The sequence below is a fragment of the Lolium perenne genome, chromosome 5, assembly GCF_019359855.2.
Source record: "Lolium perenne isolate Kyuss_39 chromosome 5, Kyuss_2.0, whole genome shotgun sequence".
Taxonomy (NCBI): domain Eukaryota; kingdom Viridiplantae; phylum Streptophyta; class Magnoliopsida; order Poales; family Poaceae; genus Lolium; species Lolium perenne.
This window is the reverse complement of record NC_067248.2, coordinates 30,365,893-30,381,918: the sequence shown is the minus strand read 5'-3', so window position 1 is coordinate 30,381,918 and position 16,026 is coordinate 30,365,893. Positions and strand designations below refer to the sequence as shown.

Here is a 16,026-nt window from a genome sequence, read left to right as displayed (position 1 = left end):
TGCATAGCATCAGAATTCATATGACAGTGCATAGTTTCATAGTTCAAATATAATCCAGATGACATACATAATTCTACCTCAGTCATGCATAGTTCATACATAGTCATAGATAGAGTACAACTTTGGAAGAAAGCTAATACAACTAAGCTCAGCGTGTTGTGCGGGCACGTCCCCTTCTCGGAGGTAGCTTCCTCCATGCCTCTATCTCCTCTTCCTCCTCCTCTAATTCCTCCGGCTCATTATTCCTCATCCTCCTCAAAACTGACCTCCGTGGTGGCTCATCGTCCGAGTCAAGTACCAACTTCTTTCCTCGGTTCACGTAGTCATCCGGTATGTAATTGCTGGCGTGCAGTTGACGTGGGAGATAGAAATCTTTGTGGTGTAACTTTTCTTCAGGTCCCCGGCAACGGCGCCAGAAATTTGCTTGATGCGTGTGGTTGACACGTCCGTTGGGAACCCCAAGAGGAAGGTGTGATGCGCACAGCGACAAGTTTCCCTCAGTAAGAAACCAAGGTTTAATCGAACCAGTAGGAGTCAAGAAGCACGTTGAAGGTTGATGGCGGCGGGATGTAGTGCGGCGCAACACCAGAGATTCCGGCGCCAACGTGGAACCTGCACAACACAACCAAAGTACTTTGCCCCAACGAAACAGTGAGGTTGTCAATCTCACCGGCTTGCTGTAACAAAGGATTAACCGTATTGTGTGGAAGATGATTGTTTGCGTAAAAACAAGAGAACAAGATGTGCAAGAGATTGTATTTCAAGATAGAGAATTGGACCGGGGTCCACAGTTCACTAGAGGTGTCTCTCCCATAAGATAAACATCATGTTGGGTGAACAAATTACAGTTGGGCAATTGACAAATAAAGAGGGCATGACCATGCACATACATATTATGATGAGTATAGTGAGATTTAATTGGGCATTACGACAAAGTACATAGACCGCCATCCAGCATGCATCTATGCCTAAAAAGTCCACCTTCGGGTTATCATCCGAACCCCTCCGGTATTAAGTTGCTAACAACAGACAATTGCATTAAGTATTGCGCGTAATGTAATTAGTGACTACATCCTTGAACATAGCACCAATGTTTTATCCCTAGTGGCAACAGCACATCCATAACCTTAGAGGTTCTTGTCACCCCTCCAGATTCACGGAGACATGAACCCACTATCGAGCATAAATACTCCCTCTTGGAGTTACTAGCATCAACTTGGCCAGAGCATCTACTAATAACGGAGAGCATGCAAGATCATAAACAACACATAGACATGAATTGATAATCAACATAACAAGTATTCTCTATTCATCGGATCCCAACAAACGCAACATATAGAATTACAGATAGATGATCTTGATCATGTTAGGCAGCTCACAAGATCCGACAATGAAGCACAATGGGGAGAAGACAACCATCTAGCTACTGCTATGGACCCATAGTCCAGGGGTAGACTACTCACACATCACTCCGGAGGCGACCATGGCGGCGTAGAGTCCTCCCGGGAGATGATTCCCCTCTCCGGCAGGGTGCCGGAGGCGATCTCTGGATCCCCGAGATGGGATCGGTGGTGGCGGCGTCTCCGGGAAGGTTTTCCGTATCGTGGCTCTCGGTGCGGGGGTTTCGCGACGGAGGCTTTAAGTAGGCGGAAGGGCAGGTCGGGGAGGCAGCACGAGGGCCCCACACCACGGGCCGCGCGGCCAAGGGGGCCGCGCCGCCCTAGGGTGTGGCCCCCTCGTGGCCCCTCTTCGTCTCCTCTTCGGACTTACGGAAGCTTCGTGGCAAAATAGGACCCCGGGCGTTGATTTCGTCCAATTCCGAGAATATTTCGTTACTAGGATTTCTGAAACCAAAAACAGCAGAAAACAAAGAATCGGCACTTCGGCATCTTGTTAATAGGTTAGTTCCGGAAAATGCCCGAATATGACATAAAGTGTGCATAAAACCTGTAGATAACAGCAATAATGTGGCATGGAACATATGAAATTATCGAGGCGTCGGAGACGGATCCGCATCCCCAAGCTTAGTTCTGCTTCGTCCCGAGCGGGTAAAACGATAACACAGATAATTTACGGAGTGACATGCCATCATAACCTTGATCATACTATTTGTAAAGCATATGTAGTGAATGCAGCGATCAAAACAATGTATATGACATGAGTAAATAAGTGAATCATAAAGCAAAGACTTTTCATGAATAGCACTTCAAGACAAGCATCAATAAGTCTTGCATAAGAGTTAACTCATAAAGCAATAATTCAAAGTAAAGGTATTGAAGCAACACAAAGGAAGATTAAGTTTCAGCGGTTGCTTTCAACTTGTAACATGTATATCTCATGGATATTGTCAACATAGAGTAATATAATAAGTGCAATAAGCAAATATGTAGGAATCAATGCACAGTTCACACAAGTGTTTGCTTCTTGAGGTGGAGAGAAATAGGTGAACTGACTCAACATTGAAAGTAAAAGAATGGTCCTCCATAGAGGAAAAGCATCGATTGCTATATTTGTGCTAGAGCTTTGATTTTGAAAACATGAAACAATTTTGTCAACGGTAGTAATAAAGCATATGTATCATGTAAATTATATCTTACAAGTTGCAAGCCTCATGCATAGTATACTAATAGTGCCCGCACCTTGTCCTAATTAGCTTGGACTACCGGATCATCACAATGCACATGTTTTAACCAAGTGTCACAAAGGGGTACCTCTATGCCGCCTGTACAAAAGTCTAAGGAGAAAGCTCGCATTGGATTTCTCGCTATTGATTATTCTCAACTTAGACATCCATACCGGGACAACATAGACAACAGATAATGGACTCCTCTTTTATGCATAAGCATGTAACAACAATTAATAATTATCTCATATGAGATTGAGGATATTTGTCCAAAACTGAAACTTCCACCATGGATCATGGCTTTAGTTAGCGGCCCAATGTTCTTCTCTAACAATATGCATGCTTAACCATAAGGTGGTAGATCTCTCTTACTTCAGACAAGACGAACATGCATAGCAACTCACATGAAATTCAACAAAGAGTAGTTGATGGCATCCCCAGTGAACATGGTTATCGCACAACAAGCAACTTAATAAGAGATAAAGTGCATAATTACATATTCAATACCACAATAGTTTTTAAGCTATTTGTCCCATGAGCTATATATTGCAAAGGTGAATGATGGAACTTTAAAGGTAGCACTCAAGCAATTTACTTTGAAATGGCGGAAAATACCATGTAGTAGGTAGGTATGGTGGACACAAATGGCATAGTGGTTGGCTCAAGTATTTTGGATGCATGAGAAGTATTCCCTCTCGATACAAGGTTTAGGCTAGCAAGGCTTATTTGAAACAAACACAAGGATGAACCGGTGCAGCAAAACTCACATAAAAGACATATTGTAAACATTATAAGACTCTACACCGTCTTCCTTGTTGTTCAAACTCAATGCTAGAAATTATCTAGACCTTAGAGAAACCAAATATGCAAACAAAATTTTAGCATGCTCTATGTATTTCTTCATTAATGGGTGCAAAGTATATGATGCAAGAGCTTAAACATGAGCACAACAATTGCCAAGTATCACATTACCCAAGACATTAATAGCAATTACTACATGTATCATTTTCCAATTCCAACCATATAACAATTTAACGAAGAAGAAACTTCGCCATGAATACTATGAGTAGAAACTAAGGACATACTTGTCCATATGCTACAGCGGAGCATGTCTCTCTCCCATAAAGTGAATGCTAGGATCCATTTTATTCAAACAAAACAAAAAACAAAAACAAACCGACGCTCCAAGCAAAGCACATAAGATATGATGGAATAAAAATATAGTTTCAGGGGAGGAACCTGATAATGTTGTCGATGAAGAAGGGGATGCCTTGGGCATCCCCAAGCTTAGACGCTTGAGTCTTCTTGATATATGCAGGGGTGAACCACCGGGGCATCCCCAAGCTTAGAGCTTTCACTCTCCTTGATCATGTTGCATCATACTCCTCTCTTGATCCTTGAAAACTTCCTCCACACCAAACTTAGAATAACTCATTAGAGGGTTAGTGACAATAAAAATTAACATGTTCAGAGGTGACACAATCATTCTTAACACTTCTGGACATTGCATAAAGCTACTGGACATTAATGGATCAAAGAAATTCATCCAACATAGCAAAAGAGGCAATGCGAAATAAAAGGCAGAATCTGTCAAAACAGAACAGTTTGTATTGACGAATTTTATCGAGGCATCAGACTTGCTCAAATGAAAATGCTAAAATTGAATGAAAGTTGCGTACATATCTGAGGATCACTCACGTAAATTGGCATAAATTTCTGAGTTACCTACAGGGAAAACAGCCCAGATTCGTGACAGCAAAGAAATCTGTTTCTGTGCAGTAATCCAAATCTAGTATGAACTTTTCTATCAACGACTTTACTTGGCACAATAAAACACTAAACTAAGATAAGGAGAGGTTGCTACAGTAGTAAACAACTTCCAAGACACAAAATAAAAATAAAGTACTGTAGGTAAAAACATGGGTTGTCTCCCATAAGCGCTTTTCTTTAACGCCTTTCAGCTAGGCGCAGAAAGTGTGTATCAAGTATTATCAAGAGACGAAGTGTCAACATCATAATTTGTTCTCATAATAGAATCAAAAGGTAACTTCATTCTCTTTCTAGGGAAGTGTTCCATACCTTTCTTGAGAGGAAATTGATATTTTATATTACCTTCCTTCATATCAATGATAGCACCAACAGTTCGAAGAAAAGGTCTTCCCAATATAATGGGACAAGATGCATTGCATTCAATATCCAAGACAACAAAATCAACGGGGACAAGGTTATTGTTAACGGTAATGCGAACATTATCAACTTTCCCCAAAGGTTTCTTTGTAGAATGATCAGCAAGATTAACATCCAAATAACAATTTTTCAATGGTGGCAAGTCAAGTATATTATAAATTTTCTTAGGCATAACAGAAATACTTGCACCAAGATCACATAAAGCATTACAATCAAAATCTTTAACCTTCATTTTAATGATGGGCTCCCAACCATCCTCTAGCTTTCTAGGAATAGAGGCTTCGCGCGGGATATTCACTTTGGCTCATAGGAGCATTTGCTCCCATTGTGTGAATCAACATTTCGAAGTGTCAAAAAATTCTAAACTAAATTTTTTCATGTACATCTACACATTTTATGTTCGTACACAAGTTTTCAAAAAAAACTATAAAAATTTGTGGCTCCAGTAAAAAAGACAAATTTTGATGCTATGACACGACTACGTACAGGACATTTTTTTGTCTTTTTTGTACAAGCCACATAAAATGTTGTTTCTCCATGAAAACTTGTGCACAAACATAGAATGTCACGATGTACAACAAAAAATTTATGTCAGAATTTTTTGACATTTTTAAAATTATTTTTTAATTATTTTTTATAATAGGAGCATTTGCTCCTATGAGCCAAAACGCCACCTCCGGCTTCGCGCTCTAGTTTCTCTTCTCTAGCTTTTATGAGAGCATTTGTAATATGTTGCGTGAAAGCCAAATTTATAGCACTACCATTAGGACTTTTAGCAAGTTTTTGCAAGAACTTTATAACTTCAGAGATGTGGCAATCATCAAAATTCAAACCATTATAATCTAAAGCAATGGGATCATCATCCCCAATGTTGGAAAAAATTTCAGCAGTTTTATCACAGGCAGTTTCAGCAATTTTAGCAGTTTCAGGCAGTTTTTCGCGCTTTGCATTAGAAGTGGAAACATTGCTAACACCAATTCTTTTATTATTAATAGTAGGAGGTGCAGCAACATGTGTAGCATTAGCATTACTAGTGGTGGTAATAGTCCAAACTTTAGCTACATTCTTCTCTTTAGCTAGTTTTTCATTTTCTTCTCTATCCCACCTAGCACGCAGTTCAGCCATTAATCTTATATTCTCATTAATTCTAACTTGGATGGCATTTGCTGTAGTAGTAATTTTGTCATCTAAATCCTCAGGTTTAGCAGCCATTTTATTAATTAAAGAAGATTGTGATGCAGACATGTATGAGATTCGGTTTTCAGCATTAGCAAGTTTAGTTTGCAACCCCGAGATCTCCCTATTCAGATTTTCAAGTTGATTCCCTATATTCTTCAACAAGGTAGATTGCTCATTCATAGTTTTAGTAAACAATTTATTTTGCTCATATTGTGATTGCATAAAGCTCTTGGTGGATCTTTCAATTTCTAGCATCTTTTCTTCATTAGGTGAAGCATATCTACCATAAGAGTTACCATTAGCAGGATATGGCCTAGAATCATTGTGATTGTTATTTTTAATGAAATTCACATCAACATATTCTTTTTGAGCAACCAATGACGCTAACGGAGCATTATTAGAATTAACATTAGGCCTACCATTCACAAGCATAGATATAATAGCATCAATCTTATCACTCAAGGAAGAGGTTTCTTCGACAGAATTTACCTTCTTACCTTGTGGAGCTCTTTCCGTGTGCCATTCAGAGTAGTTGATCATCATATTATCAAGAAGCTTTGTTGCTTCACCAAGAGTGATGGACATAAAGGTACCTCCAGCAGCTGAATCCAATAAATTCCGCGAAGAAAAATTTAGTCCTGCGTAGAAGGTTTGGATGATCATCCAAGTAGTCAGTCCATGGGTTGGGCAATTTTTAACCAGAGATTTCATTCTTTCCCATGCTTGTGCAACATGTTCAGTATCCAATTGTTTAAAATTCATTATGCTACTCCTCAAAGATATAATTTTAGCAGGGGGATAATATCTACCAATAAAAGCATCCTTGCATTTAGTCCATGAATCAATACTATTCTTAGGCAGAGATAGCAACCAATCTTTAGCTCTTCCTCTTAATGAGAAAGGGAACAATTTTAATTTTATAATGTCACCATCTACATCTTTATACTTTTGCATTTCACATAGTTCAACAAAATTATTAAGATGGGCAGCAGCATCATCAGAATTAACACCAGAAAATTGCTCTCGCATAACAAGATTCAAGAAAGGTGTTTAATTTCAAAGAATTCTGCTGTAGTAGCAGGTGGAGCAATAGGTGTACATAAGAAATCATTATTATTTGTGGTTGTGAAGTCACACAACTTAGTATTTTCAGGGTTGGCCATTTTAGCAACAGTAAATAAAGCAAACTAGATAAAGTAAATGCAAGTAACTAATTTTTTTTTTGTTTTTGATATAGCAAACAAGATAGCAAATAAAGTAAAACTAGCAACTAATTTTTTGTATTTTGATTTAGTGCAGCAAACAAAGTAGTAAATAAAACTAAGCAAGACAAAAACAAAGTAAAGAGATTGAGAAGTGGAGACTCCCCTTGCAGCGTGTCTTGATCTCCCCGCAACGGCGCGAGAAATTTGTCTTTGGGGCGTGCGGTTGACGTGGGAGATAGAAATCTTTGTGGTGTAACTTTTCTTCAGGTCCCCGACAACGGCGCGAGAAATTTGCTTGATGCGTGTGGTTGACACGTCCGTTGGGAACCCCAAGAGGAAGGTGTGATGCGCACGGCGGCAAGTTTCCCTCGCAAGAAACCAAGGTTTAATCGAACCAGTAGGAGTCAAGAAGCACGTTGAAGGTTGATGGCGGCGGGATGTAGTGCGGCGCAACACCAGAGATTCCGGCGCCAACGTGGAACCTGCACAACACAACCAAAGTACTTTGCCCCAACGAAACAGTGAGGTTGTCAATCTCACCGGCTTGCTGTAACAAAGGATTAACCGTATTGTGTGGAAGATGATTGTTTGCGTAAAAACAAAAGAGAACAAAGATTAAAGAGATTGTATTTCAGTATAGAGAATTGGACCGGGGTCCACAGTTCACTAGAGGTGTCTCTCCCATAAGATAAACAGCATGTTGGGTGAACAAATTACAGTTGGGCAATTGACAAATAAAGAGGGCATGACCATGCACATACATATTATGATGAGTATAGTGAGATTTAATTGGGCATTACGACAAAGTACATAGACCGCCATCCAACTGCATCTATGCCTAAAAAGTCCACCTTCAAAGTTATCATCCGAACCCCCTCGTATTAAGTTGCTAACAACAGACAATTGCATTAAGTATTGCGCGTAATGTAATTAGTGACTACATCCTTGAACATAGCACCAATGTTTTATCCCTAGTGGCAACAGCACATCCATAACCTTAGAGGTTCTTGTCACCCCTCCAGATTCACGGAGACATGAACCCACTATCGAGCATAAATACTCCCTCTTGGAGTTACTAGCATCAACTTGGCCAGAGCATCTACTAATAACGGAGAGCATGCAAGATCATAAACAACACATAGACATGAATTGATAATCAACATAACAAGTATTCTCTATTCATCGGATCCCAACAAACGCAACATATAGAATTACAGATAGATGATCTTGATCATGTTAGGCAGCTCACAAGATCCGACAATGAAGCACAATGGGGAGAAGACAACCATCTAGCTACTGCTATGGACCCATAGTCCAGGGGTAGACTACTCACACATCACTCCGGAGGCGACCATGGCGGCGTAGAGTCCTCCGGGAGATGATTCCCCTCTCCGGCAGGGTGCCGGAGGCGATCTCCTGGATCCCCCGAGATGGGATCGGCGGCGGCGGCGTCTCTGGAAGGTTTTCCGTATCGTGGCTCTCGGTACTGGGGGTTTCGCAACGGAGGCTTTAAGTAGGCGGAAGGGCAGGTCAGGAGGCGGCACGAGGGCCCCACACCACAGGGCTGCGCGGCCAAGGGGGGGGGGGGGCGCCGCCCTAGGGTGTGGCCCCCTCGTGGCCCCTCTTCGTCTCCTCTTCGGACTTCTGGAAGCTTTGTGGCAAAATAGGACCCTGGGCGTTGATTTCGTCCAATTCCGAGAATATTTCGTTACTAGGATTTCTGAAACCAAAAATAGCAGAAAACAAAGAATCGGCACTTTGGCATCTTGTTAATAGGTTAGTTCCAGAAAATGCACGAATATGACATAAAGTGTGCATAAAACATGTAGATAACATCAATAATGTGGCATGGAACATAAGAAATTATCGATACGTCGGAGACGTATCAGTAATGCTTGGAACCCTTGCCCCTAGGCTTCAACATGTATGTGGACCATGCGGCGCATGCTTGCTTCAGTCCATCACTCAAAATCATGTCATCATGAATCTTGCCAAACATGATATACACATGGTCAGAAACATTCGAAAGTAGTAAGCACATGTGTTATGGCATCAAGTAAGTAGAGTGTATTGAATAGAACAAGACACAAGTAATCTCATTTCATTCACTCTTACATATGGAGTGCGCGGTCCGTGTCTTGCCATTCAGGTGGGAATTCCTGAAACAACCCGAGCTGGGTCATCACACTACGGCATGTGATATTCAACCGCCCACATGCATATGAGTGGGCACCGCATGCGCCATAATACCTCCTCCTCTAAGCACTTCGGGTTGAGGGCATCAAACTCATGGGCAAAATGGCCCCTCGTACCATATGGCTCCTACTCCACCTACAACATAGCAATATTTCCAACATTAGAACATGGCAGTGGAATTTGAAAATAAAGATTAAAAATGAGTGATGGCTTCACAAAGTTTACCTGCTGAGGGATAAGCGTGTCCAACTCCTCAGTGTAGTGCCCATACATAAGACCGACATCGTTTGACATCTCCGCGACATTGTATCACCTGTAAGCCCAAGTGGGGTACCGAAGCATGTTTCCATGATCATCCCATGGCCTCTTCCGGTACTGGACGGGACGCCCAACTGGTAAGAGTTCCTAGCTCCACACGAAAAGTAGTAGCATGCATCCACCAATCCCGCCTTTTCCAGTCCCGCGACAAGCATCGTCCAGCTGCACACATACGAGATTAGGTTAGTAGCTTGTCTAGCGTGCTAATCTACAAGAATAGTAAAGATATCAAGTCATCACCTGTCAGTACAGGTAGGCAAGTGTTGCGGTTCCCCAGCTTCACTTGTGATCCAAGACTGTCAGCGCCTTGAGCTAACACCACTGTGCCAACTTTCCACCAGTGTCAGCAAAGAGAGTCCTGGAAATGACATACCACAAATACAATTTGGTGTGTGTCCTGATAGTGTCCCGGTCGGCCCCAACGGGGCATTCCGCAAAGTGATCCTTGATCCACTTGTAATTTGCGCCCGCGGGAGCTCTCTTGGCCTTATCTTGAGGCTATGGAGGATCCATGCCAATAAGCCCCTACATCTGCTGGCGCCACCCATCGGAACATGTGCTCATACACAATGGCTCGCAGGAAGTCCAAGGATCATAGAAACATCCTGAAGAGTATGGGTCATATCACCGGTCCTCAAGTAAAACGTGTGCGTCTCGGGCCTCCACCGATCGACAAGTGCGTAGATTGCCGCATCGTTGAAGTTCGGCGGCACCCGACTTACAAGAGAAATGAACGGGAGGAGACCAGTAGGCTCGATGTGCTCCATGTACTGCTCATCATAAGGCATGTCAACATTTGCCACGTGGTAACAAATTTTCAAGGGCTGAAGAACCTACAAGCAAATATAGAACACATAATATTATGACATGTGCAATGGAATAAAATAAGTAGTGTTAACAAAAAAAATATTACTGCCTTCCCTAGCTCCGCCTGATGGTAGGTCTGGTGTTCCATGTCATAGTAATCATCGAAAAGCCACACCATCCTACATTTTTTTCACAAATGCACACAATAAGTACAATCATATTATTACCATACATATTCTAGATTATGGTTTTCTAAACAAATATGAGGCATTTCTAAGCATATATTAGGCATTTCTAAGCAAATAGGAGGCATTTCTAAGCAAATATTTGGCATTTATATCACCATACATATAATACATCACACATAATACATCACAAATACATGAAAACAAGGGTTGGAAAACCAACAATCACATGTAGGTTTCGTATCTAGGGTTCCATGGCTAAACCAAATCCAAATCCATTAATATCAACCATCACATATCTAGGATTTCACATCTGGGGTTTCACATCTAAATCATACCAAATCAATGAAAATATTTGATGAAACGAAGGGGATCATAGGAGAATGGGTTGTGAAGCCACTCCACGGTCAGATCTAGAGAAATCCACGAAATCTTGAGAGGGATTTGAGAAGGGGGAGAAGGGATGGAGCAGGTTCGGGAGAGGGAGAGGAAACAAAGAAGAGAAGAGAAGGGGAGGCAAGGGCTGGGTCGGGCTGGGGAGGCTCGGGCGCCACACGTAACATGAAGTGTGGCCAATGCGAGCGACGCCACACATTCCAATATGTGGTGCCCGAGGGAGCGGCGCCACACATCCCGCCACGTCGGCTGGCCACGCCACGCATGCGCCACGCAGGGCATGATGTGTGGCGCTGCTCTCTCGGGCGCCACACAGTGCAGTGTGGCGCCGTTCTCATAGGCGCCATACAAAAGGGTTAGCCCAGTGATATAGTTTAACTGGAGGATTATTACGTTCGATAGTTTCGTTAAAGGATTATTTTTGTCAAAATCGCCAACTTGGAACTGCTTTTACCAGCCTGAGCGGCTACCATGAAAATCTCAGCTGAGCATCCAATCAACAGTTTTTTTTTATTTTTTTATTTTTTTACATTGGGCTTACCTAGAGAATGCAATGTGCCAATCACGTCACGCTCTGTGCGTTTCATCCATGAATCTCTCTGAAAGCACCCCGAAGATGACATCGCGGATGGGGTTTTTTCAACCGTGGGTTTAGGGTGTATCTGAGACAGGTTCAAAGGTGACAAGTGACCCGTCATTTAGTGCTATATTCCGTATCGGTTTATTAGGTGACATGTCTAAAAAAATGTTTAACCATAAACTGTGTCAATAAATATAATTTTGTGACATATAATTTATATTTGTTAATCAAATTTAAAAGCAAACTCCTTTTTAGGAATTACGTGTCGGTTTAATAAACCATGGCATACATGTCACGGGTCAGAGCTTATAATAATCTTGCTTAATTGGGAACCTAAACACAACCACCACACCAGGTAAATATATATTCTCATGATCGTCATGAAAGATCTCTGACTTTTCCATCACTGACCAGGCCATGATTTTCTTCTAGTACTAGTTACATATACTTACACGCAAATCCATGGATGCGAGCAGTCGTCAGTGCAATCATAAACAAAGTGCTTACTGCTAGGCTATCACAAAAATGTAAACTGAATATATCTATGGTAATTAACCAGCCTTAGGTGGAATCCTACAAACCCTTCAAAAATATTTTTATGCACTGCATGGTACTTGCAGAAAAATACTCATACTTGGGCATTTTTGTATGATAAAATTGATTCATACACGAGTGAACCGATTGTTAATATTGATGATGCATCAATTTTACGATCATGCAAAAGCTTTGTGTGTTGTTTGATATATACTACACATGGAAAAAATAGCGTGCTATTTCGGCGCTAATAGCATGCTCTATAGCGTTTCTAGACAACCCACACTAGCATTTCGGCGCTATAGCGTATTTTTTGGCTGATCACTACTAGAAATCCCCTAATTGCCGACGGTGAAACTTAATAGCCGACGGGCCGTCGGCTATTGTGGCAATAACCGACGGTAGCTTCAGTGGCCGACGGTTACCGACGACCTCTCGGGTATGACTACCAATACCCGACGGTATAGTTGATTGCGTGACGGGGAATGTCCAACTCTCGGCTATCTGATCGAATGGCCGACGGTTATCGACAACCTCTCGGGTATGACTACCAATTACCGACGGTATAGTCAATTACACGACGGGGGATGGCTAACTCTCGGCTATCCGATCGAATGGCCGACGGTAATCGACAACCTCTCGGGCATGACTTTCAATAACCGACGGTATAGTTGATTGCGCGATGACGGATGGCCAACTCTCATACTTCATCGAATATTTTTGTGTGAAGTCTCAAAGTTTTAATTACCAATATATTGTTAATTTGAAAACATATAAGAGACTGTGGCGCCAAAAATCGCGGTTTTTTCCTCAATCTTGTTTCTTCCCGCCGTGCTGATCTTTTCAGTTTCTACATAGTACAACTAACAATCATACGTCCCCTAAATTTTTGCTCCACTACCATTTATTTATATTTTGAGTGCTCCTCACCTAGACCTGGTCGCCTCCCAAGCGACGGAGAACACGACTCCAACTGCCGTCAGCTCCTCCTCCTCCTCGCCGCCACCACCACCACGAGCACTTCACGACCACCTCGCCGTCGAGGCCGCCAGACCCGCGCTAGTATGATCCACCATTTCATCATCCCGTTTTCCCCTCCCATCTTTCCCCCAGATCAGGAGATATTCTGCTCTGCTCGCCTCGGCCAGGATCCGATCGTGGATGCCCTCCCGCGCGCTTCGTCTATCATCGGGGCTCCTAGCGACCTTGTGGGTCGATGGCTCGATATGATGCGCTGTGTCATCCGTCCTGGTCATCAGCTGGCCTTTCCCTTCCTTCTTACCGGCTGCCTAAGATGGGTGCTGCTCTGCCCAATCTGGTTTCCTCCTCGCCTGATCTGCGTGTGTGGATCAGTTGCCCGGCCGTTGTCAGTTCATTGTGTGCAGCCTTCCCGGTAAGTGCACAATCCAACTCCCAGTTGTTTTCACTTATTGACATACGGATCAGCTGCTAGTTTTAATGATTAGGCAAAGTGAAATCAACCGATATTGGTATATGAGGAAATTTTGTCATATATACTTGAGCCTGGTAAGAGTTTTTCCTGTTTGATGTGGCTAGATCAAAAGCATCGTAATTGAGTAATTTATAATTTTGTTGTTTGCATGTGCTTAATTATATCTGATATAAACTCAATTGTTACCCACTCAACTTTTACTTTATATTCTCAGTGAACGACACAATACATAAAATGGTAGAGAGTTCCGATCTGCCTAGAGATGCCTTCTTAGCCATCTATTGTAGCACTGTTGCACATAGCATAGTACGAAATTGACTTCCAGCAGTCTCGGAATCAATTGGAGCACCTTCGCTCATGTATAGAATACTAGTGTTAACTCATATAGAATCATTTATCTAGTCTGCACAATGGCAGTAGCTCTCACTTCAGTTTGTACATTCCGCTGGGAACTACAAGTTTGTACTACTGATTAGAGGGGAACATAGAACTGCTAATTAGAAATTTGATAATCTGATAACAGTACCACTTAGCACTTACTTTTATAGCTCTTCCGATAACTCATACCTATACTGCATATATATTGGTCAGACTAGTATCGAGTGCTATGGTTGAGATGAATTCGAATGTGAAGTTGTTGATTTGCTCATTGTCCCTTTGTCTCAGGTTATGTATGAATCGACGAGCAGGAAGACACGTTAGGGAGATTCAGCAGGCAGGTTAGTGCCCAGTGCCATGGTTAAGATAAAAAGGTAGGTTATGGAGGAATCATGTCAGCAGATTGAGCAAGCAAGTCAGGAGAGGGACAAATAGTCCAGATTACCTGAAAGGTTAGTTCAACATAGATTCTTCAAGTAGGAGTAATAGATTAATTGTTTGGAAATTTATAGTCGCTATTAAAAGGCAGCTTCCATGTACAAATGGACCGAGTTAGCATATCCAGAATTGGCACTTTTCAAAGGTGATAGTACATAAGCATCTGTGATATCTTTTAGCCATTGTCAAATTATTTGATGTTATTTAGTTAGCCTCTTGTGTTTTGTTCTTTGTGCAAACTCCTGCAACTGCTGCATGACAAATTAAATCAGAATGCTAGAAAGTTTTGGCTGGTAACATGACTCTAAGCAAGTGCTGGAATAATTGGAGCGATTAAATAAAATGTAGCAAGTACACTGATATGACTTGCATTATCGGTAATTACCTGCTTGTATGGCTAGAATAGGAGTGAAGTACTAGTATAACGATAGTCAAGTTTGGTATCTGTAGCTCAATTAATGTCACTCTACTTATTGTGCATTTGGCTGAGTCGTTCCTTGTTCCAATACTAAGACGTGATCAGCTTTATATGTCTCTGCGTACATGATTTCAGAATAGTTAAGTTTGCTGTAGCTCAATTAAGTTTGAACTACATTACATAATTTTTCATCTCTCTTACAACTACTGTTATCTTTTCTTAGGGAATGGAAAGCAATACTAGGGGAGTCCAGGTCTAATCCATATGGCGATCGGTGTGATGATTTTTATGGTGATGGGCGTGATGATATCTATGGCGACTATGATGAGGAATCTTGTAGTTTGGAAAATTTAGCTTATGCAACGTGTTTGGGTCTTTATCTTTACTATATCTTAGTCACAATTTTGTTTTGCACAACACTTCCTAGATTGATCTTATACTTTAAATGTAATGATGTTCTTTTGTTAGTGCGGCAAGGTGTAATATGATGAATTTTCTTGAAATATTAATATTCTGAAACATTAATCACGTTCCCTTGCTCTAGTCAAAGCAATTAAGGTGACTAGTGACAACAATGGCCTTGTGTGCTGAAATTTTACCAACAGCTCGTTGAGAAATTGTGTCCTATGATGAACTACATGAATGAATGAAGGGTTGTATGCACCGTTGGTTATCCTACTAACTGAGGATTTGACTCTCCTCTCGGTAATAACAAACCCTGACGGGCCAAAAATCCCATGGCTATTATGAAAACTGACGGGGGGTGATACATCTCAGAAAATTAATACCCGAGGGGTAACCGTCGGCTATAAGTATTGCCGAGCTACTACAAGGCAGGGGCTGACCAAACCATGGCCGACGGCTCACCGTCAGCCTATTACCGTGGGTAAATACATTACCCGAGGGTACCGTCGGATATTAGACTAATGGCCGACCGAGCATTCCCGACGGGAGATATCCGACGGTGTACCGTCGGTTACAATTATATCCGAAGGTAAACTAAAATATCCGACGGTAATTAGACACTCGGTTAATTGGGGATATCTAGTAGTGGATGCTACTTTGTTATAGCGCTATTTTTTTCCTTGATACTACATCTTTACCATGTCATGCACAATCCACAAGGTGA

General features: G+C 41.7%; 1 long non-coding RNA gene across 1 annotated transcript; it reads left to right on the top strand.

Annotated features, from left to right (window-relative positions):
- The first annotated feature begins 13,117 nt into the window (after positions 1 to 13,117).
- LOC127298656 (uncharacterized) lies at positions 13,118 to 15,425 on the top strand. Its single transcript, XR_007850001.2, has 3 exons — positions 13,118 to 13,603; positions 14,330 to 14,493; positions 15,121 to 15,425. It is a non-coding gene; the product is annotated as an uncharacterized lncRNA (long non-coding RNA).
- Positions 15,426 to 16,026: the final 601 nt, after the last annotated feature.